This window comes from Schistocerca nitens, chromosome 4 (assembly GCF_023898315.1).
Source record: "Schistocerca nitens isolate TAMUIC-IGC-003100 chromosome 4, iqSchNite1.1, whole genome shotgun sequence".
In the NCBI taxonomy this organism is placed as follows: Eukaryota; Metazoa; Arthropoda; class Insecta; order Orthoptera; family Acrididae; genus Schistocerca; species Schistocerca nitens.
The window spans coordinates 392,471,647-392,495,430 of NC_064617.1; the positions used below are offsets into that span (position 1 = coordinate 392,471,647).

Sequence of the window (23,784 nt, forward strand, 5' to 3'; positions counted from 1 at the left end):
CTCGTATATTCGTAGTCCTGACTCGAAATGTATGTTGGCAGCAGTAGACTCCTTTTGCAGTCAGCTTCAAATGCCGCTTCTCTAAATTTTCTCAACAGTGTTCCTCGAAAAGAACTTCGCCTTCCCACCAGCGATTCCCATTTGAGTTCACGAAGCATCTCCGTAATCTCGTTCGAATCTACCGGTAACAAGTCTAGCAGCCAGCGTCTGAATTCCTTCGATGTCTTCCTTTAACACGACGTGGTGCTGATCCCAAACAAGCAGTACTCAAACCAAGTCGCATTAGCGTCCTATATGCTTACACGATCTGGTGCTGATCCCAAACACTCGAGCAGTACTCAAACCAAGTCGCACTAGCGTCCTATGTGCTTACACGACCTGGTGCTGATCCCAAACACTCGAGCAGTACTCAAACCAAGTCGCACTAGCGTCCTATATGCTGTCTCCTTTACGTTTGAACCACACTATCACAAGTTCTTCCAATGAACTAGACTTGGCCCCTGTTTCTATGTTTCGATACAGTGTATCGATACGTGGAACTGTTTCAGTGTTTCGGAACGGCTGTGGTTCATTGTTTCGAAACAGCGGTGTTTCATTCCGCCCTTGTCTCGATCTCGAGCCAGACACAGAAACTATATCGTTGTTTCAAAATAAGGCTGTTTCAGTCCACCTGTGCTTGGAACGGACTGATTGTATCGAAACAGTGATGTTTCATTCCGCTCTGTGTCGGACAAGATTCGTGCTCGGCACAGGTACTGAAACACAACATACCACTTCGTGAAACACTTTCAAGAGTGTCGAAATCCTTTTGACAAGCAATAGCATGAAGCTTAAGATGTCCGAAAATAAAGCTTCGTTTCTAGCTGACTGTCCTATTCCGAAATGGCGTAACATCTACTTTATAAACACTAACCAAACAATAAAACAACGCATACTATTCACATTCAAAATAATAAATATGTGAAAATCATTCAGTTAAATTACACTTTTTTATAACATATTCTTCTCTGTTCATGTACTGTAATCGTATTAAGAAACGCAAGTAAGCCTACAACATTTTGAATAAAAAAGGCGTAGAGTGACAGTTATTAGACATATACATAAATTTGATGTAGGTATAATTGCAAGCAATCTGTTTGACATATCACTGATAGTGTAATGATGAACGGGAAGGGCTGGGGAGCGTGGTGAATGTATAGTAACGGTTCGAAACACCTTGAGAGACAAATTTTTTTTGTTATATTTCGTTATTTATTCGAATTATTTGGCGTTATTTGTGAGTCTATAGTGACTGTGCCTATTATCCTCAATGATTCCCTTTGTGTGCATGAAAATTAGCAGGACGGGTATTTTACCCATACCAATAGAATGTGGGAACCCCAGTAGCATATCCGTTGTTTCTGCAGTTTGCTCCCACCTCCAGTTCCGTTCGTGGTGGTTCTTCTGTCTTCAGCTATGGCTGTCCTCAGCCAATTGAAAAGTATGAAAGTCACACGACACGAAAGCAGTGCATTTGCTGCAGGAAATACGAAACTGCCAAGACGCCTAACTGATAGTTTCATACTTTCTGCGATATGATTAGCGCTCTCGCACCTCATTTGTGTTTATATGGACATACTTATACAGTAGACATTCAAGGTGATAAAATGTGTAGGTTTATTAGATTGCAAAACACAAATTGTTTCACTGTTTCGAAACAGCGTATCGAAACATTACATTGTACTGTTTCATTTGTTTCGAAACAGTTACCTGTTTCAGTTTGCCCATCTCTACAATGAACGGATGTCAACCGCCCGCTTTTCCTACCACAATCCTCACAGGTTCGCTCCATTTCATACAACTTTGCAGCTTTACGCCCAGATATTTCAACGACATGGCTACGTCAACCAGGACAACATACTAAGTTTAAAAATATTCGAACTATCGTAAGAAATAAGCACTGTTGTCAGTCTCTGTTATAATTATGATATCACATAACATCTGCGAGAAACTGGTACGTTCGAAACTTAGTAGGGTTGTCTCTGTTGCTACACAGACGCGTTGTACTTTCAGTTTTGAAGAGGACGTCCTTCGTCACTTAGAAGAGAAGCCGCGAACGAGTACTCGAAACATTGGCAATACCATATCCTCCTACAGCACTGAAATCGGAGCACATTGTCTCCACTGTGTGCGTACCGTGAAGCGGAAGATTTGAAAGTGATCTGGCCCTCAAACTGATTTTACATCCAAACTGTACGTTTCCGGACATGGGTTTTCCTCTACAACCCGTAGAAGCCGTAATAGGAATTTTGAATCGCACTGAATACTTCAGCCTACGATCACATAGCAGGTACCATCATTATCTTTATTAATGGCGGCCATAGCGGCTAAGAGTAGTAACTGTGACAGTATGAAATAATTATTTCTGTTATACTGCTGCCAGCCACATATATATATTAATTTTCCGTTTAACTCAACATCACACTACGCGTTTCGATCAAGTTCTCTTCGTCTTCAGCTCTGTATACACATGGGAGACACATATGTTACGATAGACTGTCTTAGTTAATCTAAATTAAAACTGTTCCCCGGATGGAGTGGCTGTTTTGGAGAAGGTGGGAGAAGATAGAAGGAGGGGAGTGCAGGTTGGGGGCGGCTAGTGGGCGACCAGAACTTGACCTCCAATTCTATCTGCTGTTGTTAATTCCACGTAGAGCTTCATATACACATCCTGCTACATGTATGTTGTTGTCTGTAGAACTGGATAACAGGGTCTGTGTGGGACGCTTGCCCATAGTTTCGAATCAGTTGCTATGTTCAAAAATGTTCAAATGTCTGTGAAATCTTATGGGACTTAACTGCTAAGGTCATCAGTCCCTAAGCTTACACACTACTTAACCTAACTTATCCTAAGGACAAACACATACACCCATGCCGGAGGGAGGACTCGAACCTCCGCCGGGACCAGCCACACAGTCCATGACTACAGCGCCTAGACCGCTCGGCTAACCCCGCGCGGCTCAGTTGCTATGGAACTTCTACATGCCAGCAGTTCATCAGGGATTTCGGCAATCCACTTGTGTTAGTGTACCAGAAAGAAATACGAAGGGAATGAAGCTTTGGAATCCTTGTTTTACTTTTATTCATATCCATCTTAAAATCAATCTTCAAGACAATGTATTTCCGTTCAGCTCATGCCCCAAGTCCTTTGTCGTCTCTGATAGAATTACAATATCATCGGCAAACCTCGTAATTTTTATTTCTTTCTCCTGAACTTAAGATCTCTTTCCAAATATCTCCATGACTTCCATTACTGCTTGCTCAATGTACAAATTCAGTATCAGTGGAAATAAGCGACAACCATGTGTGATTCCTTTTTTACTGATTCATTTATTAACCATAAAATTATTTCTTTCAACTTTCCTGTATTTTCAATTAATATCAAACAGTGTATCTCCCCTCATTCTTCTTTCTGTCAAAGTCTCCGGATATGGCAACGTATATAAACCACTTTCTCTCTCAACTTGCTACTTCACAATATAATGCCCTTAAGTACATTTATATCTCCTACTTTCGCTATTATTATTATCATTATTACTATTATTATTAGCTGCATTAGTAATAATAGCAGTAGTAGTAGTAGTAGTAGAAGTAATGCTAGTACTATTACTATCACTGCTATTCGTTCTTAGAAATGTTATTAAAAATGCCCATAGATACACTATGTTATCAAAAGTATCCGGACACCTGGTTGAATATGACTTGCAAGTTCGTGGAGCCCTCCATTGGTAATTCTGACTTTCAGTATGGTGTTGGCCCACCCTTAGCCTTGATGACAGCTTCTAGTCTCTCAGGCATACTTTCAGTCAGGTGCTGGAAGATTTCTTGGGGAATGACAGCCCATTCTTCACAGAGTGCTGCACTGAGGAGAGGTATCGATGTCGGTCGGTGAGACCTGGCACGAAGTCGGCGTTTTGCATCGTCGAAGGTAAAAAATTCTATTTTACTCTTTCGAACGGAAACCATATATTCAGCGAGTCATCGATTTTCCTCATCTTTACACTATTTTAGAACATAACCATATGTAACAACTGCTATTCTAGCAAGTTGCGCTTCTAAAGCGTTTTCGAGAAATCGAGGATCGATGTTTTACAAGCCTGGGGAATACCGTATTAGACCGTCAGCGATGGAGCAGCTGTGTTAGGGCAACCGGCCAACGCGGCAGGCTTCCTGTACTGCATTACGGTCATGTCATTTTCTCGTTTGTAGGATTCCGTGTCTGAATCGGTAAAAACGGAACCTTGATGGGATCACTCTGTTGCCCTTCCGTCTGACCAACTGTTAAGTCCCTTTTTCTCAGGAACGGATAGACGTATCAAATTGAAATTTATGTCGCATACTAAGGTCTACAGTCCCTTGACGACGTAAAACATCTAAACTCTCAGGTCAATGCAAAAAACAGATGTTGTCACATATTTTGATATCTTTCCAGTACCCATACCGATAACAGGCAAGAATCGTCGTGATTCTCGATCTCGGTTTGGATGAAGTGTCTACATAATCGGGGCGAATCAAAAGAGGCTTTACAACTTTTGAATGATATAGAAGTTTATTGACGTAACTTACAGAATCCGCAGATGTGTCATTTTGTAGCAAACAGCCACAAGTTTCACATAAAAATTTCACATTTCATTTTGGTTCGAAGAGACTACCATTTGTGGTGCGGCAACATTCTACAGATAATCGATGTCTTCCCACACTCGTTGCAGCAAATCGGGTGTAAGTTGTGCCACGACAGCATGGATTCGATTTTATTTGGTAAGGAAAGAACATACACAAGCCCTTCAGTGAAACCCCAGAGAAAGAAACCCAGTGGGGTCCAGTTTGTCGAGCCAGATGACCATACGATTGCCCCTTCATAGCCAAACCACCGACGTGGGAAGCGAGTATCGAGGAAACCTCGGACTTCAGTGAGGAAATAAGGTGATGCACAATTACTGGTAGTAAACCATCCCATATTGGCCATCGTTATCGATCTGTGGAATTAAAAAATTCATGGAAGCATAACATGCAGCGTGCACCGTCCGCACCAGTGAAAGTAGCCATTGTAACGGTGCACTACACTGGCGCTCCTGGTGGCGAAATGAGGTACTGATGCACTACGTGAATCAAACTTGATGCTGTTTGGTACAACATGACACATCCACCGTTTCTGTAAGTTAGCTCAATAAATTTCTAAATCATACCAAAATTATAAAGTCCTTTTTGACTCACACTGTGTAAGTAAGCTTTTACGAAACCCTCGGTTCTCAAGTCCGACGGGCTCGCATCCAGATTTTTTTATTTTTTTCTAATCATCCACTAGACACTTCTGTCATTACAATAAATCATGTTGCTCCAGAAAGAAACAATAATAAGTCCGATGATCATGGTGCGGTGCATTCGAGGAAAGATATAATAAGGAAACATGATGAAATAAATGTTTATCTATCAATATTTCGTACGCGAGCCACAGTGAAATCATACCAAGCAATAGTTCATAACAGATCAGGGTGTTCTTTCGTTACGGTGCACGGCGAAGATAACGTTTACTGCCTTTCTGAAATGGAGACGTTATCAGGGCCTTCAACGGCGACTGGAGAAACGTAATACGAATATTAGTGGGAAGATAAGAAGAAAATAAGAAGAGACTCGAAATCAGTTTGGGGCAGACTCTTCCGACGCTTTAACCACATGCGTTAAAGCCGCTGGTCGACAGCTGGCGCTCTCGTATGATATTCAACATGCTCGTAAAACCGAATTTCGATTTGTCGGAAACGTTTGAAAAACGAACCGTGCTACAGCAGCAGTTGTTACATCTAATTACGTAATGTAAGAGTGCAAAAGATGAGAAAAATTCAAGTGTTTGCTTCACTTGGTAGTTAAATTCTGTTGAGACACTATGCTTCCACATCACTTCGATTGTTTATCACATATAGCTTACTGGACACATCCTTAGTTTTGGTCACTGAGGTGTGTTTAACTACTGCTGCGCTATCACTATTGCTTTATTATTATTATTTTTGTTATTATTATTATTCCTCAGTGTTTTCTCGATTCTTCTATGGGGGCGGCATCCCTGACGCTACCACGCCACTCCCACCGCCCACGCCCTACCCCCCGGGACGGAACCCGTGTACCCTGCCTCTCTGCGTTTAGAGTAAATCTCACGTTCAAATGTAAGAATGTTTTCTAACTGTTTGCGTTGCGTGTATCTGAGGTAGGACGTGGGTACAATTGCGGTATTTACCTAGAGGGATGTGAGAAACCGCCTAAAGACGACATCCACGGCGGCGTCTCGATAGTACGAAAGGAAAGAAATGGAAAAGTAGTAGGTGAATATGGAATGGGAGTAAGGAATGAAAGAGCGTGCCGCCAGTTAGAATTTTGCACGGAGCATAACTTAACTGCAAGGTGGATTCAATCCCTGGCGTGCTTGTCTCCTCTTATCCCGGAAGCGGCGCTTTACTGCGCTCGGCTATTCGGGGGAGGGGGGTCATTATTATTATTATTATTATTGTTGTTGTTGTTGTTCTTGTTGTACTAATTATGCTGAAAATATTAACATGAGATGAAAATCATTGCATTATCTAATTTTGCACTTTTATTCATCTTACCTCTCAGAGTATTATTTGGAACGCTGATAATTGACGTGTAATATTATTTGCAAACATGTATGTACTTTTAATCATACATCATAGCTAAGCTGAAGAAATTAGTAAATTAGAAAATGCTCAGTGTTCCGAATAATCCTGAAAAGGTAAGAACAATCACGTAATATAACGCAAATGTAAAATGTCGGACTTTAATGTTTTCAGAATGAAGAAGAAAACTCACTAATTGTGCTGAACCCGTAGCGAGACATAATCAGGTAATTATAAGCCAGTCTAAATTTTAAATAAAGCTGCCCTCTCTTCAAAGATTATTTTGTGAAGTTAATACGGAGAAAAGCAAACACTTCTGCAGGTACCCTAGACGATAGCATCGTAATGGTACAAGGTGGCCCGCCCGGTTAACCGTGCGGTCTAACGCACGGCTTTCCGGATTGGGAAGGAGCCCCTGGTCCCCGGCACGAATCCGCCCGGCTGACTTGTGTCGCGGTACGATGAGCCGGCCAGTCTTTGGATGGTTTTTAGGCGGTTTTGCATCTGCCTCGGCGAATGCGGTCTGGTTTCCCTTATTCCGCCTCAGCTACACTATGTCGGTGATTGTTGCGCAAACAAATTCTCCACGTACACGCACACCATCATTAGTCTACCACGCAAACATAGGAGTTACACTCGTACCCGGGGGCTGAACCAGCACAATAACCCTGAAAGAGTGGTTCGGTGTGGGGCGGCGGAGGGGTGAAGTGGACTGAGGTAGTCGCCGTGGGGTTGTGGACCACTGCGACTGCGGCGGGGACGGAACCTCTCCGTCGTTTCTAGGCCTCCGGTTAATATACAATACAATACAGTGGTACAAGGTACATATACGTTGTATGCAATTCGAGACTTCAAGGTTATTAGAGACGGAGTTCGAGCTCGGATTGCGTCAAGGATAACAAAGGAAATCGGCAGTGCCCTTTCGAAGGAACCAGTCCGGCATTTGCATGGAGTGATTTAGGGAAATCACTGACAACCAAAATCTGGATGACCGCACACAGGTTAGCACCGTCGTCCTCCCGCATGCGAGTCCAGTGTGCTAACCACTGCGCCACCTCACTCGGTTAAATATAGGAAAGAGTCATTTCACTACGCAATGCAATGCACACGAAATAAACCTTTACAATGACATATGTTGCAAGTGTTACTCTGAGATGAAGAGGTTGGCACACGAGAGGAATTCGTGGTGGAAGGCATCAAACCAGTCAGAAGATTGACAACTCAAAAAAACAAAAACAATCTTTTCGGAAACCAATATCTCCCGGACCTCGACTGTAAGTCACGTGTGTGCCGCAATTTTTTTTATAATTTGTCCAAAAACAGTACATACTTGCAAGGAGCGATAAAAAATTTTCAACTTGAGGGCGTTGCTGCAGAGTATCGGCCTTATGCAACGTAGCCCGACTCCGATGCGGGTAAATAAGCACCGACATGTAGGCAAGGGACTACTGTGGCATTCGTGTTTTTCCGACGTGCGTGCGGTAAATGTGGAACCGTGAATTATGGCAACGTTATTACTAAATGCGTCGATACAGGACCAACATGCTGTTATTCTTTTCTTAGCTGTCGGAGGAGAAGCACCGGTAGTAAGGCGAAACGTCTAGGAAAACTGCGAAAGGAGTGCTGCAGATTCATAATAACACACGTCCCCATATCCCAAATGTTGTAACGCAGAAGTTAACGCCAAGTCAATTTGGAGATACTCGGGCACCCGGCCTATAGTCTTGATCGCTCCCCCATGCGATTATCATACCTTCGGTCCCTTAAAAAAGGGCTTTAATTCTGGACGCTTCCTGCCGGACAAGGTTGTGGAGCAGGCAGTTAGGGACTTTTTTACCCAGCAGGACACGGTTTACCAAACGGTTATGTTCAACTTGGTGCGCCTTAATGCTCAAGCGATTTTGTCTGATAAACATTCCGGTTCTGAACTGTATGGCATTCGAACGGAAACTTTTTGATTGCCCCTAGCCCTTTATGTTAGGCAAAACAGTACTTTTTTCTCATTCCATCCAACGAGTGCGCTGTAATTCGCCATGTTCGTTTCAACTAACTAAGAAAGGGCCCTGGGCATCACTATCAACCTACGTTATTTGTACGGGGGAGAGGGGAACTTCGTTCTTGGATTGAGGCTTTTCATATTATTCAATGTGGCAAGTGCTGTCCTGCTGTAACATAGTATGTGGAATTTGCTTCCCTTATGTGACATTAGCTGTTCGGAATGCCCTCAGCGGAGGTCGCAATACTTCGGTTACTAAAAATTCCGTGATGCGAGAGCAGTTGCTCAGAATGTCCTCAACAGATACGATTGTACTCAATAGACATCGGATATTGTATCCAGTGGCGCCTCAAACTAATAACACTTGATGTTTGTCCTCTACGTCGCTCTACAGTTAAGACTGTCCAGCTGTGGTCAGCAAGTAGCGTTTGAAAGTTATGCAATTAACACTGTACGACAGGCGACAGAGGGACTCGTTCATAAACACAAACAGTTTTCCCTGCACGCTAGCAGCAGGGACAGTGTTCACGTGTCCAGTATAGTCTGCGGCATTGTGGTTTCTGGACAATGGATGCTAACGCAGTCGTACGCGTGACCAGTCGGGCCCGCAGCAGGCGTTGTTGAATCGTCAGCGCTCGCTGCGGTCTCCAGCGTGGAGTCAACATTCTGCACACAATACAGCAACCTTCGGTTGATATACTCACATTGGTCCATCGCCGTCAACGGCGCCTTCTATCCACACATGCCACGACGCTGTTGTGAATGCACTGACGCCATTTCTCTGCGATGTTAATCACATACTGCTGGTACAGTGTTCTACGAGGGGGGTTTGAAAAGTCCGTGCAAAGTCCGGGAGGTGGTACCACCGGCGCGTATAGAGGCCGTTTAGTTAGTAGCATCTTTGAAAAGAACGCACACAAAGTTTCAGCCATATTGGTCTATTTCTTTGTGTTTGGCATTCGTGTGAATCAAGGAAGTCGAGTGATTGTCAAAAAATGGACAAAAAAGAATTTCGTGTGATGATTAAATATTACTTTATGAAAGGTAAAACGCCTCAGGAAACTGAAGAGAAGCTTGATAAACAGTACTGTGACTCTGCACCTTCGATTAGAACGGTTTATAAGTGGTTTCAAAATTTTAGGAGTTGCCATATGGACACAAGTGAAGCTGAACATTCTGGACGCCCTGTGGAGGTTGCGACTCCAGAAATCATTGATAAAATCCATGATACGGTGACGGATGACAGAAGAGTTAAGGTGAGTGAGATGGCTAGTGCTGTGGGCATCTCGAATGAACGGGTACATAATATTTTGCATAAACATTTGGACATGAGAAAGCTATCCGCAAGATGGGTTCCGCGATTGCTCACACTTGACTAAAAACGGATTCGTGTGAAGTGTTTCAAGGATGGTTTGCAGCTGTTCAGGAAGAATCCGCGGGACTTTAAGCGTCGTTTCGTCACTTTTCATGAAACATGGATACATTACTATACTCCTGAGATCAAACAACAATCTAAACAATGGGTTACCAAGGGAGATATGCAAATTATTCATCGTTATTGGACCGTTTGAAAACCGAGCTGCAAGAAAAAAGCCGGCAATTGACCGCAAAAAAGTCCTTTTCCATCACGACAAAGCACCAGCACACACCTCAGCAGTTGTAGTCGCAAAAGTAATGGAAATAGGATTCCAATTCGTTTCACATCCCTCCTATTCTCCAGACTTGGCTCCCTCGGTCTACTATTTGTTCCCCAAACTGAAGAAATGGCTGGCGGGACAAAGATTTTATTCAAACGAGGAGGTGATTGCAGCAACTAATAGCTATTCTGCAGACTTGGACAATTCCTATTATTCGAAAGGGATCAACAAATTAGAACAGCGTTGGACGAAGTGCACAAGTCTAAAAGGAGACTATGTCGAAAAATAAAAAAGGTTTACCCCAAACACGTAAGTAGTTTTTATTTTTGCACTGAATTTTAAACGCCCCTAGTATATATCCTCCAACTCGATGTCGTTCGAGCCATTCTTTCTGGTTGTTGCTGTTTTCATAAACGTATGTAACTATGTAGATGAAAACTACAGTGTATCATCCTTTCCCGGTCAGGCTAAAGAAATGATATAATACTTGGTGTTATCGGGCCATAATTTCTGGTAAACTGAATCAGACTGATCTCTTGGGGTTTCCGGCCAAGTGAGTTTGTCGAAATGATCGCACATTTCGATCAGTTATCCTTACATCACTTTCCCCCAGTTACTAGCGCTATTACAAATATTACTTTTAGACCGTAATATAATAGTTTTGCATATCCAGTGTTATTATTTCACAGAAAAAAATTGTAGAAAATGGACAAAACTGTTTTTTATTTACAGTGTAACAACATAAACATAAAAGTGTGCGGACAGAAAAAAATAATCTCCAAAACAAGCTTTGTGAATGAATTAGAATTACAAACACAAACGGTGAATTTTATGATCCAACTCAACACATCTGATTCAATAAGCAATGGCTGAAACGGAACGTTAAAGTAGCTGCCCTTCAATTTAATACTACGTCCACCGCAGCCACCGGAGTACACAACAGCAATTTTCTCGCATTTTGTACGGATCTGTGTCCATATATTCAAACTCCAATGCGTTTCACTCGCTGTTTGGCTAATACGAGCAAACTATTAGAAATCAGAGTAAAAAGTTTTAGCTCTCCCTGGCTCAAGTAGCAGGCCACGTTAGTAAGCATGTAGCTCTTTCTGCAGTAACGTTGTAGCGATATTTGGTAGAGATTGGTAGATAAAGACTTCACAATAATAGGACGAAATGTTTTAAAATTATGATAGTTGTTTAACGTTCCGGCAGTTCGATATCTTTGTCAGTATTCCAGCCTTAACTAAGAAAATACTATTCAGTTATCATCGAATGGTAAGAGTTATACTCAGGAAAACCAAATTTGGAGTCATCACTGATTAGGTATACTTCGAGTCACACCCTAAATAAAACTGCCCGAAAGGCAAATGCTACACCACTGACATCTAATTGCATAGTTGCCAGAAAACTGCACGTTGTTCTTAGACCGCGACGTGTATCCTGTCAGATGTTTTCTTTACTTCGTCACTTTTAGAACGCGTAGATTGCGCTGTGTCATCATATGGTCAGTACTGATTTTTCAGAACGTGGACACTGCTGCTATACTACGAATGGATCAAAGTAACAAAACACTACCCTCTGCAAGTGACTGTACGTCGAAACACAAGTGCGTTTCTGCATAGTTTGCTCTTCTTTATTACTGAAGGTAACAAAGCACGTGCATTTGCTTATAATTGAATCATATACTTTTTTAACGGTGTTGGAAATCCCTTCTAAAGAGGGTTGCAATGGTACGGTCTTTATTAAAGCTTACGGACAAACTTTCCAGAAAAAGGAAGAAAATGAGTTAAGTAGGAGACTGAGCAGCGTCGGCGCAGCGCGGTATCGCCTCCGCTGGCACGTACACCGTGAATACAGGTACACAAACTGTTGGTCGCTTTGCCTTTCACACACAGAATATTAATGACCTCGTTGTATGAGAACTGACATCGCAAATATTCACAAGAATTCTAACACTGGACTCGTCTTTTTAGGAGCTATCTAATCGAATGCGCCCTTTTTTGTTTTCGTTTTTAAATGAAAGATTCGATATAATTCCTCGGCAAATTAAAAAAAATGCACGAAAACAAATTACATTTCTCTGTTTGGCATCTTAATGTAGGTTGCAGAAAGCATAGCTGTGAATTCATTTTATGGATGTATCACACGACTATTTTCTACCTCTTATTTGCCAGAAAACGTATATTTTCTCCCGCGCTAGAATAGGCTTCATAAGAACGAAAATCGTAGCCATTCACAAATAAATACACCAAAGTATCAATACTTTGAAAGACATTAGCTTCTACCATCACTATAAAATATGAAAAAATACGAAAATATGAATAATGAAGTCAGCAGGGATAATAATTTTCTTTATAACCACATATATACTTTTTCGAAATCAGATACAATAAACCACAAAACATACAATAATGTAATAGTTGCATGGTATGTCCAGTCACATACTCAATTATGTATCAGATTTATACATATTATAAAAATGTCTGGATGCATGATCCATATCTCCTCCTACGCCATCGGACCGATTTCGACAAAAATTATTAAACAAATCACGATGCGGGGGGAAGAACCATCAAGCTATCAAGGGGTAGGGGGTGGGGGTGAAAATGAAGTATAGTCCACGACGGGCGAATACCCAGACTTCATCCAGTATTTCAGAACGACAGCACTTAGTATTTGCATTATTTATATGGTGCCCAGTAACCTTCAATGAACCTGACAGTTTCAATCACTGCATAAATATCAAGAGCTGAAATGACAAAATGTTCAAACATGAGTGAATTTCTAAGGGACCAAACTGCTAGACTTACACACTACTTAAACTATCTTCTATTAACAACAACACACACAGCCATACCCGAGGGAGGACTCGAACCTCCGGCGGGAGGTGCCACGCAGTCAGTGACATGGCGCCTCTAGGCGCGCGGCCACTCCGCGCGACCTCAAATGACCAATCAGCACTAAGCAACGACTGGAAAGCTGAAAGGTGCAAGGAATACACAGAAGGGGTACACAAGGGTAATTAAGACAATATCATAGAAAGGAAAGAGGAAGTAGAGGAGATGAAACGGCAGATAAGATACTGCGAGAAGGATTTTACAGATCAGTGGAAGATCTAAGTCCAAACAAGACTCCGGGAAAGACGTCATTCCCTCAGAATTAGTGATATATGAGGAGAGGCAGCAAGGACAAAACTATTTCACTTGGTGTGCACGATGTATTAGGCAGGCGAAGTAACTTCAAAAACAAAGTAATAATTCCAGTTTCAAATAACGCAGCTACCGACATGTACGTGCATTACCGAACTATCACATTAATAAACTATTAATGAAAAATACTGACGGGAACTAGTTACAGAAAATTGGAGAAACTGGTAGGAGCCGACCAGGGGGAAGCTCAATTTGGGTTTCGGAGGCATGTAGGAGCACGCAAGGCCACACTGATGCAGTGACTTATCGTAGAAGATAGACAACCCTACGTTTATAGCATTTGCAGACCTAGAGAAAGGTTTTGATAATGGTGACTGGAATAAAACATTTTAGGGTACCGAGGATAAAATGCAGAGAACGAAAGATTACAGCTTGCCCAGAAGCCAGACGGCAGTTAACAATAGTCAAAGGGCATGGAAAGGGAGCACTGGTTGAGAAGGGAGTGAAACAGGCTTGTAGCCTACCCCCGATGTTATTCAGCCTTGACACTGAGCAAGCAGTAAAAGAAGCCAAAGCAAAAGGTGGAGAAGGAATTAATGTACAGGTAGAAGAAATAAAAACTTTGAGATTTGCCGATAACATGGTAATTCTGTCAGAGACAGCGAGGAACTTGGAAGAGCAAATGAGCGGAGTGGGTAGTGTCATGGAAACAGTTTATGACCATCAAAGAGGTAAACCAAGGGTAATGGAATGTACTCAAATTAAATCAAGTGATGCTGGTAGAATTAGATAAGAAAATCAGACATCAAACTAGTGGATGAGTTTAGCCATTTGGGCAACAAGATAGCTGACGATGACCCAAGAACCGAGAATATAAAATGGAGACTGGCAAGAGGAATTTGTTAATTTGTAATACAAATTTAACTCTTAGGAAGTGTCTTCGAAAGGTATTTGTTTGGGGTGGCCGAGCGGTTCTAGGCGCTCCAGTCTGGAACCGCGCGACCCCTACGGTCGCAGGTTCGAATCCTGCCTCGGGCATGGATGTGTGTGATGTCCTTAGGTTAGTTAGGTTTAAGTAGTTCTAAGTTCTAGGGGACCGATGACCTCAGAAGTTAAGTCCCATAGTGCTCAGAGCCATTTGAACAATTTTTTTTTTGTTTGGGGTGTAGCCTTCTGAGGAAGTGGATAGTGGACGATAAGCAGTTCGGAGAGGATAGAAGTTTCTGAAATGTGGTGCTATGTAAGAGTGCCGAAGTTTAGATCGAATAACAAATGAGAAGATGCTGAATCTAATTACGGAAAAAGGAAATTTATGGAAGAACGAAATTTATGGCAGAATTTAAAAAAAAAAGAAAACAGAACACATCATGAGACATCAAGGTATGGTCGGTTAGGTAATGAAAGGAAGTTTTGGGTAAAAATTGTAGAGGCATGAATGCAATAAGCAGGTTCAAACGAATGTAGGCTGCAGTAGCTGTTTTTCAGAGACGAAAAGGCTTGCAAAGGTCACAGCAACGTTGAGTGCTGCATCAATGCTGTCTACGGTGTGAAGACCACTACCACAACAACAACAAAAACAACAATCAGCTTCGGTCAAGCGTCTATTATCTTCAAGTCACGGATTAACGCTAGATCAAGTTAATGGAAGTTTCCTTGGCGCCAGTTATACATTTAGTTACAGTTTTTGCAGCCGTATACAACTATGTATGTACAAGAAATGTATTTGCAGTTGCGAATATGAACCACCTTCGGCTGTAAATTGGAATGACGACAGTGAAAATTGTTGCCGGATTACGCTCGAACCCGGCTATGCGCGAGCGGTCCCCTTAACCTCTTCGGCCACCTCGAACACGAACCACGGCCACAGCCAAACTTCCGTATGTCGTTGTCCACGTATCACAAACTAATTCGTGACGTTACGTATATTCCCGTCCAGGAAGGACATATTTACTGTGAGTCGAGGACGTTGTGTTGGCGAATAAATACAGAATAGCAGTGCCGATGTTATTAAGTATAATAACAAACATACACTGCTTTTTCGTAATTATGTATTTGGTGCCAAGTGAACTAATCTTAACTTGAAATAGTATTAATGAGTGACTTGAAGATAGCCACTTCACCGGAAGTATATGTCGCTGACTAAATATATATTACAGGAGTAAAGTATTCCGAGCTTGTTGAAAAGAAAAATAACATGTTCCCGAGTGACGAAAAGATAATAGATATCTTTTCGCTTGGTTTTCCATAAAATGTGATCGCGATTAGGCACACGCAAAAGCGAGGTCTTAAGTCATACGGAACACTTGAAACTCATTTATCGGGAAGCGAAGTGGGTTTCGGTGGTTTTGCGGTAGGAGGCTCACGTGATAGCTGGGTGCGTGGCCACGCGGCCGCTTGCGGAAGCGCGGGAGGGGAGGGGAAGGGGGTGGGGGCCCCCACTCCGACAATTGCGCGGCAGCTGGCACGCCGCTTTGTAATGAGCGGGCGCGTGTGTGAGTGCGTATGCCATGATGGCCGCCGTCCCCTCCCCCGGCCATTGTTTCTGACGCCTGCCCCCACCCACCCCCCAGCAATGGCGGCACCGCCTGCAAGTGCGCGCGTGTACGCCATGCGTGGGGTGCGCGCACACGCATCTGCCGGAGCACTGACCCCGGCGCGCGTCCGCCGCTGCTACGGGTCGTGGTGTGGACGCGCTTCCGGAAGTGGACGTTAAGGCCCGACCCACGACGCACGAGGGCCACTCCATGGAGACGAGCTGCGGCGCTGTCACATTCGTATGAGGACACTTAAGCCCCTTCCAACCAACCTCTTCATCACTCCTACTACCAGTATCACAAATTTGCACAGCGAATCGATCCACTGCAGGATTTTTTTCGCGTCGTTGAGTGGATATAATCACAAAGCCATTTTTATTGTGCATTAAAGCGAGGGGGTGCAGAAAAGTGACGCCTCCAAAATTTTATATGAAAACTCTTATACAATACTGGCCATTAAATTTGCTACACCAAGAAGAAATGCAGATGACAAACGGGTATTCATTGGACATATATATTACACTAGAACTGACTTGTGATTACATTTTCACTCAATATGGGTGCATAGATCCTGAGAAATCAGTATCCAGAACAACCACCTCTGGCCGTAATAATGGCCTTGATACGCCTGGGCATTGGGTCAAACAGAACTTGGATGGCGTGTACAGGTACAGCTGCCCATGCAGCTTCAACACGATACCACAGTTCATCAAGAGTAGTGACTGGCGTATTGTGACGAGCCAGTTGCTCGGCCACCATTGACCAGACGTTTTCAATTGGTGAGAGATCTGGAGAATGTGCTGGCCAGGGCAGCAGTCGAACATTTTCTGTATCCAGAAAGGTCCGTACTGGACCTGCAACATGCGGTCGTGCATTATCTTGCTGAAATATAGAGTTTCGCAGGAATCGAATGAAGGGTAGAACCACGGGTCGTAACACATCTGAAATGTAACGTCCACTGTTCAAAGTGCCGTCAATGCGAACAAGAAGTGACCGAGACGTTAACCAACGGCACTCCATTCCATCACGTCGGGTTATACACCAGTATGGCGATGACGAATACACGCTTCGAATGTGCGTTCACCGCGATGTCTCCAAACACGGATGCGACCATCATGATGCTGTAGACAGAACCTGGATTCATCCGAAAAAATGACGTTTTGCCAAACGTGCACCCAGGTTCGTCGTTGAATACACCATCGCAGGCGCTCCTGTCTGTGATGCAGCGTCTAGGGTAACCGCAGGCATGGTCTCCGAGCTGATAGTCCATGCTGCTGCAAACGTCGTCGAACTGTTCGTGCAGATGGTCGTTGTCTTCCAGACGTCCCCATCTGTTGACTCAGGAATCGAGACGTGGCTGCACGATCTGTTACAGTTATGCGGATAAGATGCCTGCCATCTCGACTGCTAGTGATACGAGGCCGTTCCGTATTACCCTCATGAACCCACCGATCCCATATTCTGCTAACAGTCATTGGATCTCGACCAACGCGAGCAGCAATGTCGCGATACGAGAAACCGCAATCGCGATAGGCTACAATCCGACCTTTAGCAAAGTCGGAAACGTGATGGTACGCATTTCTCCTCCTTACACGAGGCATCACAACAACGTTTCACCAGGCAACGCCGGTCAACTGCTGTTTGTGTATGAGAAATCGGTTGTAAGCTTTCCTCATGTCAGCACGTTGTAGGTGTCGCCAACGGCGCCAACCTTGTGTGAATGCTCTGAAAAGCTAATCATTTGCATATCACAGCATCTTCTTACTGTCGGTTAAATTTCGCGTCTGTAGCACGTCATCTTCAAGGTGTAGCAATTTTGATGGCCAGTAGTGTACCTTTCTAAATAAAACACAAGTTATTGTCTACCTCTTTACTATTTATATGTGATTATTTTCAGGCCTCTGCCGCCAGAGGACTCCGAATTGTAGCGTGTAACATGTCGGTGTGTTACGTAGCTGCCCTGAACTGCCAGAACATTATCACCTCCGACCTACTATCGACATAAACCCGTCCAGGCCATAGCAGCGTCACCTGGCGAGGAATGACTGCTAGCCAGACACACGCACAATGCATGTTGTATCAAAGCGCCTGCTGTCCGTGTGTAGAACGGGAAGGCGCGCAATCTATCTGAGTTGACCGAGGGCAGATTGTAATGGACCGGGGGTTCGGCACGAGCATTTCGGAAACTGCACGACTTGTCGGGTGGTCGAGATTGCTGTAGTGAGTATCTCCAACAAGTGGCGAAACCAAAGTGAAACCACGTCCAAACGTCGTGGTGTTGGGCGCCCACCCCTCATTACAGATCTCGGGTGTCGTAGGATGGGCAGACTGGTAAAACAGGACAAGCGGCGAAGTTTGTAGGAACTAACATCAGACTTTAAAGCTGGGCAGAGTACAGATGTGTTTGAACACACATTGCAGCGAACACTCCTTACGATGGAGCTCCGCAGCCGACGACCCGTGCATGTGCCAATGTTACCACCACGACATCGGCACCTACTACTGAACTGGGCACGGGACCAACGGCAATGGGCAGTGGCAGAGCGTTGCATGGCCTTCTTCATCATGCCGATGGGACGGTGGGAATCCGTCGTCTTCCAGGGGAACAGCTCCTTGACACCTGTACTGCGGGACAGAGCAAGGTGGTGGCGGCTCCATTATCCTCTGGGGGAACATTGACGTGGGTATCAACGGGTTCAAAATGGTTCAAATTGCTCTAAGCACTATGGGACTTAACATCTGAGGTCATCAGTCTCCTATAACTTAGAACTACTTAAGCCTAACTATCCTAAGGACATCACACACATCCATGCCCGAGGCAGGATTCGAACTTGCGAGCGAAGCAGCAGCGCGGTTCCGGTCTGAAGAGCCTAGAACCGCTCGGCCACAGCGGTCGGTCATCTACGGGTCCAGTGGAGCTAGCGCAAGGCACCATGACATCCAAGGAGTGTCGTACACTGGTTGCAGACAACGTAAACCCCTTCATGACTATCATGTTTCCTGACGGTAGAACATTTTTCAGCAAGATAATGTGCCATGTTACAAGGCCAGGAGTGTGGTGAATTAGTTCGAAGAACACAGTGGCGAGTTCCAATTAATGTGCTGCCCTCAACTCGCCAGATCTGATCCTGATCGAACACATCTGGATGTCACTGAACGTGGCGTCCGAGCTCATCGCCCCCTCCCCAGAATTTACGGGAACTAGGTGACCTATGAGTGCACATGTGGTGCCAAGAGCCTCCAGCGACCTACCAAGGTCTCGCAGCTTCCAGGTCACGATGCGTGCCGCTATTATCCGTGCCAAAGGTGGCTGTTAGGGAGCTGGTCATAATATTCTGACTGATCAGTGTATGTCGGTGCGTGAGAAACAGCGTGCCGTAGCCAAGTTTGGAATTCCTTGAGTTCGTTCACACATGTAGCACCCTCTCCTTCAACATGACAATCCTTCATCACACACGAGCTCTGCGACATCTCCAACAATCCGACGCCTTGGGTTGACTGTCTTTGATCATCGTCCATACAGTCCCGACTTGCCCCATCAGACTTTTATTTGTTTCCAAAACTTAAGGAACAACTTCGGCGACTTCACTTTGACTGTGACGAAGCGGTGCAAGCAGCAGTGAGGTTGTGGCTCCGTCAACAGAGTCAAACATTCTAGAGTGACGGTATCAACAGAGAAGTATCTCGTTGGGAGATGTATGTTCGTCACCATGGTGACGATGTTAAGAAATAAATATGTAATCATGAAGAATAGAGAAGTAGAACGTTAATAACGTTTGTGTTGTTTATAAAATTCAGAGGCATTGCTTTTCAGCACACCCTCGCATTTGAAGTCTAAGAGTATAAGACATGAAGTCTTCCACCGTTACTGTTCAATCTATACATCGAAGGGGCAAAGACAGAAATAAAAGAAAGGTTCAAGGAGTAGGATTAAAAATAATGTTGAAAGGATGTCAATGATAAGATTCGCTGCTCACATTGGTTTCCTCAGCGAAAGTGAAAATTAATTGCAGGACCTGTTGAATGAAATGGTCCAAAGAGCACTCCCAATGGACTGAGAGTGAGCTGAAGAAAGATGAAAGTAATGCAGAGTAACACAAACTAGAATAGCATTCAAGTTAACTGAATTTTATCCATAGTGGATGCTGTTGAACTCCGTGACTGTTCCTTCACAGGGTGTAGAAAAATTTCCGCTACCAGTGACAATAAAAGATTATTTATTCGTCACACGACCTGTTTCGGGCTTGTGCCCATTCTCATGTGTTTATACATTGATTTATATTGCTTTATTCATCTTCAGCAATATAAACATGTACATGAATGTATAAACACCTGAGGATGGACAAAGCCCGAAACCGGTCGTGTGACGAATATATAATCTTTTATTGTGACTGGTAGCAGATATGTTTCTAAAACCTAATCAAGTTAACACCATAATTTTTGAGCACAAAGTAAGTGAAGGAATTCTACTACCTTCCAAAGCAAAGTAACACGTTATGGACAATCAGAGCACAAGCAGAGCATAAAAAGTGACAAGCACAGACAAAAGGGCATTCCTGGCCAAAAGAAGTCTTCTCGCGTCAAACAGCGGCCTTAATTTGAGGAAGGAATTAATGGTTCAAATGGCTCTGAGCACTATGGGACTTAACTTCAGAGGTCATCAGTCCCCTAGAACTTAGAACTACTTAAACCTAACTAACCTACGGACATCACACACATCCATGCCCGAGGCAGGATTCGAACCTGCGACCGGAGCGGAAGGAATTAATGAGAATGTACGTATGGAGGACCATGTTGTACGGTAGTGAGTCATGGACTATGGGAAAACCGGAAAAGAAGAGACTCCAATCGTTAGAAATGTGGTTCTATAGAAGGATGTTGAGAAATAGATGGACTGATAAAGTAAGAAATTAGGAGCTTTTCCATAGAATTATTGCAACACTCTTAATAGAAACACAACCTTTGCCTCTGGTAGAATGGTAAGCCTTTTGCAGTCCGCTGCCATTATGAACTGACGAGTTGGACTTGTAAAGCTGTATGATATTCAACTTACGACACCGAAGGCATTGAAAATAAAATTAAATCGGGTGACATTTTATTCACCAACTTCAGTATGGGATTGAGACCCGTAACTATAATTTGACCGTATTTGGTCCTGTAACTAGGTTTCGAAGTAAGTTTCCATTCTGCTAATAAACAACACCTTTAGTTCGAGTCCCCTCAGATGCTCTTCCAGAATATTGTAGGATACCAATAATCAGTGCTAGGGCTATAAAGCAAGTAATTGTCTTAGGTGTGTGTGATGTCCTTAGGTTAGTTAGGTTTAAGTAGTTCTAAGTTCTAGGGGACTGATGACCTGAGATGTTAAGTCCCATAGTGCTCAGAGCCATTTGAACCATTTGTCTTAGCTGGTAAATAGCCCACCCATGAAAGGTCCGTCCGCGTGTTTAAATCCGTAGACAGTAAACAGTCTGAAACTACTACAGAGTGTGTTTTAGTGAGTTCTCTCCTGTTTAATGAAACATTTCATTCAGTTCGTGCCCTCAGTTATTTGGTTTCTAACGCGCTGTCGAATACGTAACGACATACACTGTGTCGTTATAGGGGGATTCTGTAAAACAGCAACTACAGAAGGAAGATGGTGATTGAACGAAGCTCTTCGTCGTGTTTAATTTTTTTTTATTATGGCTTTGCATGGCGTGGAGTAGATTTCTAGCACACAGTTATAATCTTCTCAGAAATTAACAGCAATAACTAAATGAGTTTTAACGTTCACGGAGAGTTATTACAGTAAATACCTGTTACTGGGTGATATAGCTTAAAAAGAAATTAATTTTTATATATTGCTTGATAGAGAGAGATTTCAAGTAAGAGGTTCTACTTGGTTCCATTCTTACATTTAGGAAGGGCCGCCAAGTTCTTTATACACACACGAGGACTGAAGTCTCGTGGGACAGCTATTAGGAAAGCGTCATACTACTCGCTTTATACAGAACTTTTGTATTGAATAAATAATACAGAACTTTTTCGTCCACCTAGAATGTATTTTGAAAATAAACAAGACTTGGTAAACGTTCTTAAGATACATCTAAGATAGCAGAGAAACCCAGACCGAAAATTCTGTGACAATAGCGTAGAACTTCTCCCTATCTCTTCAGGGAGTAGTATGGTCTCATTAAATGATATTCATACTCATATCCAGCGGTCACAGGCCCTGAAGATCACGCGCTGCTTCCACAAACTGTCCCAATTCCTTTCTGTTTTGTGCTCGCTTCCTCCACGGCTCTTCAATTCCTAATTTCATTAAATACGATAGTAAGTGCGATAAATATTAATAACAAGCAATCAAATGAATTGAAAAGCAGAACTAGTTGACTAATAACATCACAGAATGGTTGGCATTGTAAAATGATTCACGATGCTGGTCAATGTAGTGTGTCATTCGCACCTGATTACTGGAATTACCATTTGCGTCGCAAGTATTAGGCTTTATAAAAGCGATATGTGGAACGAACACTTTGTAGGCACAATCTTGCCAGGTGTGTGCAAGTTAAGCAGTAGAAACGGAATAACATACTCCTTTCGTCAGTCAGGGCTGTTGCTGAAAGTAATCAGATTTCTTCAAAGGCTGTCACTGTTAGACAAAAATTCTTTATAAGCTAAGATCGACGTAAATACAAAAGACTGTTATTTGGCACTTTCTAACGATCTTTATAATTTTTCTTGGCTACTCTCCCACTTTTGTTACATTATATCATGTAAAATGAACAACATAAAATTTGGGCTCAGTATGATAAAAGGAAACGTTGCACTTCAAACTCTGAAAATCCAGAATAAAAAAAAACCATCAACTGCACAAATAATACTTCTGCATCATAAATTAAATCATCACCCAATGCAGGCTGGTTGTTTACTTGATTTACCTTAATTGAATGCGTTCTGATATCGCATATCATACTGGTCGCGTTGGGGTACGTGAAGGGTCAACGGCCCCACGATAAGCTGAGAAAGGGTAGAGCGAGCTGGGCTGCTCCTTGTTATCACACAGCGCGATCCAACTCAATTGCCTTTCACTTTCGAAGGAGGGTAGCAACGTAGCATGTACAATTTGTTCGCATTCAGTTCATTTACGCCATATTACTTGCATGAAATAACAGAAAGTAAACTGCCATTGCCGGCCGCGGTGGCCGTGCGGTTCTGGTGCTGCAGTCCGGAACCGCGGGACTGCTACGGTCGCAGGTTCGAATCCTGCCTGCGGCATGGGTGTGTGTGATGTCCTTAGGTTAGTTAGGTTTAAGTAGTTCTAAGTTATAGGGGACTTATGACCTAAGATGTTGAGTCCCATAGTGCTGAGAGCCATTTGAACCATTTGAAACTGCCATTTATAAAACAAACTTTATTGGTTTCCTTTTACAATTTTCGAATGAGCAATTTAACTGTGTATCTCATTGTAATAGAAGCTGGAGGGAAACGCGTACTACAATTACAAACTTTTATTGGAGGCAACTATAGAAATATGCTGGAAGATCGTCGGAAGATGATAAACGAAAAAAATAATTTTTTTTCAGGACTGTGAGAACGTATCATAGGCGAATGTTTTGAAAATCATTATTAGTGAATAAGACAGCAAACAGCAGATAACGGTCGATAACACCGGAAAGGTGAGAACACGATTGCCCCCAGTATTTATTTCAGTAATTTTTCCCTTCTATTTGTTTTTTTCATTTACCTTCTATACCATACTGCAACAGTTCTTTCTACCTATGGTCCAAGTGTCATCGACCTATGTTACTTGGCAGCGAGACA

At 43.1% G+C, this 23,784-nt stretch overlaps 1 long non-coding RNA gene across 1 annotated transcript in view; it reads left to right on the forward strand.

The window, feature by feature from the left end:
- The window catches only part of LOC126251540 (uncharacterized), a 348,761-nt gene that overhangs the window by 286,534 nt on the left and 38,443 nt on the right, over positions 1-23,784 (forward strand). The window contains exon 2 of the long non-coding RNA XR_007545753.1: positions 6,837-6,889. This is a non-coding gene — a long non-coding RNA (uncharacterized LOC126251540). The remainder of the gene's footprint in view (positions 1-6,836; positions 6,890-23,784) is intronic.